Genomic DNA, 4,640 nt, shown 5'->3' on the forward strand with positions numbered 1-4,640 from the left:
ACAACTGGCTAGTCCTGGCCTCCAGCTGCCAAGCGTTGACCAGTAACATGATCACTTTGTCAAAAACCACCTGAACAGAAAAACCTAGGTCTTGGTGAATAATCAGGCCTGTGGAATATTGTTTTATACCGAGTACGAATACTTGAGTGCATGAATGGCCCTCTAGGACAATAGATGTTGATAGGTCCTGGGTAAACATTCACTGTTGGACCGTATATTCTCCATCATGGTGTTGATCTCTCATCTTTCTCTGAATAACTCTAAAGGCATCTAAATAAATTTGTGATGAACATGTGATTTTATATAAAATAAAAGCATGTTTTCCATATACAAAGTCATTTTTCAGAGCGTGACAGTCACTCCCATCCCCACTTTCATTCAATGTATGGGTTGTCCACAATAGTATAGTAGTAGTAGAGCACTGATCGGGTCAGGAAAACCCTTTTGAGGGCATTTGTTTATTACATTGTCACTATAATTAGAGAATAATTCTACATAGATAACACATCTTATGGTTAATGGGTTTGCACATTAAAAACATTTTTGTAATTAAAGGTCATTGCTTTGAAATGCTGCCAAAAAGTATCTTAAGAGTGCACAGTGAGATAAGAATAGAAGAACCAATTTACCCTGAAACCCGGCAATTCTCTGTTCATCACAAAAACTTTACACAGAAATATGAAGGTCTGCAATGGATAAAATTTTTGTTGTAATTTCTCCCCCCCCCCCCACCCTTTTACAGCTACCGGTATTTAGATGAAACCTTATAATTTGCAAGATCCTAGATGCTGACTTTAGATTATGATTTCTTTTTATACCTTTGGCTTTTAATATTAAAGTATTTTGCTCTGTATCTACACGTGTGCCAAAAGCCATAAAACAAGAACTTGTTTTACGAAGATTTGCATAATGCATTCTTGTATCATGTTTTTTGGCTTAACTAATGATTAGTAGTACAGTATAGATGAAACATGTTCTAAGACTGTAATAATAGTTTTCATCTAGTTTATTCTTATGTAAAAAATCAGTCTAATTATTGCACTAGACTCTAGTCACCAGCTTCAATAGAAGATGGAGGATATCATTATAGTAAGATGTAGTAAAGTTGAAAACCTCTTATACAATTATTTTTAAGTATGATTTCAACAACATATTTTTATCTTTATAATATCCCTATTACATAAGGTAGAACAAGGATCATGTATGGTGCTGTAATTATACAATAAATCATAAGGGAGGAACCAGTATCAATTTCCCATTTCATCAATGTAAGTATTAATTATGAAAGTCTTAAATGATAAAAGTATTCAATTTGAAAATTAAGTAAAAAGGAAAGAAAGGGAGTACTGTAAAGGGAAAATGGAAGAAAATGTGAAATGGTAAACAATAGATAAAAATTGAAAAATCACAAATTTTAAGTAATTTGTTTTTTTTCCTAACAGTACTTACCTCGATCTACTTTCTTAGGAGTATCTGGGATTCTCCTCCCAACCAACCAGAATTTTGTGTAGTTTCCCCTATCTCCGTTTTCTATAGTGGGTCCCTCTGTGGCGGATGGATACTCGCCCTGAGGCGACCCGGATCAGCGTGCGAGAGCATGGAGCTAGGTCTCAGTCACCAGTAAGCTTTTGATAATTATGGTATCGAATTCCTGTAAGACACTCGGGGAAGGATGGGCGGGCAATAACCCGAAAGTAGTTCGAGGTAAGTACTGTTAGGAAAAATAGAAATTACTTAAAATTTGTAATTTGTTCCAACACGGAGTACTTACCTCGAACTATTTTCTTAGGAGACTTGCACCTTAGGAGGCGGGGGGTAGTCTTACAGACCGAGAGACCTGCTGGATATTAAGTGATTGAACCTAGATAGGAGGCTAGGTTCTGCTGACAAACAAACGGGATAGGAGACTCGGGGAGAACTACGCAAAAAGCTATCTAGTGTCTAAGTAACTCACCTCTGTAAAAATCTCCGGACGTGGGCGTCTCCAATGAACGATTCTCACATGGGAGGAGGAAACGTAAAAGGGAATGGAGGGGAAGCAGGAATAAGGGGGAATAGTAAGGAAGGAACTTTAGTCGCTTGGAATTACCTCCTACGGGCTTCAACCTTAAACCTGTTGGAGCGCGGAAATGACTGGGCCGATGGAGGAGTCCAGAGACTTCCTTGTACAGTCCTTCAGGTAGTGGGCCGTAAACGTGGACTGCCTGGACTAAGTACCTGCCTTCAGGATCTGGCCCACAGCCATATTCTTATCGAAGGCTAGTGACGTGCTCAGACCCCTAATATCATGGGGGCGCGGTCTGCCCGGCACCGAGGATCCGTCACTGTCATAGGCTCTCTTTATGACTTGACGCAACCAGAAGGAGATGGTGTTCCTGGACACTGCCTTCTTTACCGGGCCCGGGGAGACAAACAGGCTCTTAATCCCAGGGCGAAGTCTGGCTGTCCTTTCCAGGTATTTCCTAACTGCCCTGACTGGGCATAGCAATAAATCTCCTGGATTGTCTGAACGTGGAATCGCTGCAACCGAAAAGCCCTCAAACCTAGGGTCCCAGGACGCCGGGTTCTGCGTTTTGGCTACAAAGTCGGGCAAGAACTTGAAACTCAAATCTTTCCATCCTTTCTAGTGCAAAACCTCGTACGTCAACCCGTGAAGCTCACTAACTCGTTTAGCAGAGGCCAGGGCGAAGAGGAAGACTGTCTTGAGGTTGAGGTCTTTGTCAAGTATGTTCCTGAGGGGTTCGAAGGGTGGTCTAGAAAGGGCCTTAAGGACTCTGGCAACGTCCCACTGTGGCACTCTAGAGGAACACGGAGAACACGATTGTTCGAAGCTCTTAATGAGCATCGAGATCTTCTGGGAAGCTCCTAGATTGAGTCCCTTGAGGAGAAAGACCTGACCCAATGCAGTTCGGACACCCTTGATGGCCGAGATAGAAACTCCTAGGTCGTCTCTCAGGTGAACTAGGAAGTTCGCTACCTTATGAATGGAGACATCCAGCAGCCTGAGGTTCTGGGAGGCGCACCATTTCGTGATTGTGGCCCATTTAGCTTGATAAACCGAGACTGAGGATCTTCTTAGATATCCCGACATCCTCGCGGCGGTCTTAGACGAGTATCCCTCCTTCCTCAGGAGACGCTCGATAACCTCCACACGTGTAGGCGGAGGGATCGAGGGTTTTCGTGAAACTTCTCAAAGTGGGGCTGACGGAGGAGGTCTACTCTGTCCGGAAGCGGCCAGGGGGTGGAAGGACCGCCAATTCCTTTAGGTCCGCGAACCACACTCTCTCCGGCCACCAGGGCACTACCAAAGTCATCCGCAGGTTCTTCGCACGTCTGACTCTGTTGAGGACCGTCTGAGGATCCCGAAGGGAGGGAAGGCATAAACGTCGAAACCGTCCCAAGTGTGCTGGAAGGCGTCCTCGAACGCTGCTGCTGGATCTGGCACTGGAGAACAGAACACGGGGAGCTGGGCGTTGAGCTTTGTGGCGAAGAGGTCCATCACCAGCGATCCCCACCTCAGGATGATTGTCTGGGCCACTTCCGGGTGTAAGGACCACTCAAGACCCTACTACTTGACCCACCCTGCTGAGGCCGTCGGCTAGGACGTTACTCTTCCCTGGAATGAACCTGGCCCTGAGCTCGTGTTCCTTGTCAGCCCATTCCAGGATCTTTGCCATGAGATTGCACAGCTCCCTCGACTTTAGCCTTCCTTGCTTTTTCACATAGGCTACCACAGTGGCGTTGTCGCACATTAGCGCCACCGTGTTCCCTCGGAGAAGGTGGACGAATTATACGCATGCTCTCTGAACCGCAAGCGGTTCCAGGACGTTTATATGAAAGTTCTTTTCCTCGGGGGACCACTTTCCCTTTGCTGATTCGTCGAGAAGATGGGCTCCCCACTCTTCTTTCGATGCGTCTGTGAAGAGCAACATCTCTGGAGGGGCGGTCGCGAACGGCATTTCTTTGAGGGTGTTCACCCTGTCGGACCACCACTTCAGGGTTTCCTTCGTTTCCAGGGACACTGACTAACTTGTGCGGAGACTCCCCAGGGGACCAGAGTTCTTTAAGGTTCCACTGAACCGCCCTTAGCTTGAGTCTCCCCCGAGGGACTAGCTTCTCTAACGATACCAGGTGGCCCACCAGCCTCTGCCAGTCTTTGGCTCTCCTTGGGAAGCCCGATAGGAAGGGGAGAACTATTCGGTGCAGGTTTTCGAGCCTCTCTGAGGAGGGGAAGGCTCTCCCCAACTTGGAGTCCAGGACCATCCCCAGGTAAGTCATCCTGGTGGAGGGGATCAACTGTGACTTTTCCATGTTGATGGTGATTCCCAAGTCCTTGCAGAACCGTAGAAGCTTCGCGCCTTGCTCCTTCAGTACTTCCTCTGAGGCCGAAAGCAACAACCAGTCGTCTAGGTACCAGATCAGGCGGATCCCCTGCTCGTGAGCCCAGACCGACACTGCTGTGAAGACCCTCATGAAGACCTGAGGAGCTGTCGACAGCGCGAAGCATAGGGTTCTGAACTGCAACAATTGGGAACCCCATTTCCCCCTTAGGAACTTGCTGCTGGAGGGGTGGACAGGGATCTGAAAATACACGTCCTTGAGGTCCAGCGACATCATGAAGTCTCCTTCCCTCAAGGCTG

This window comes from Palaemon carinicauda, chromosome 1 (genome assembly GCF_036898095.1).
Source record: "Palaemon carinicauda isolate YSFRI2023 chromosome 1, ASM3689809v2, whole genome shotgun sequence".
Lineage (NCBI taxonomy): Eukaryota > Metazoa > Arthropoda > Malacostraca > Decapoda > Palaemonidae > Palaemon > Palaemon carinicauda.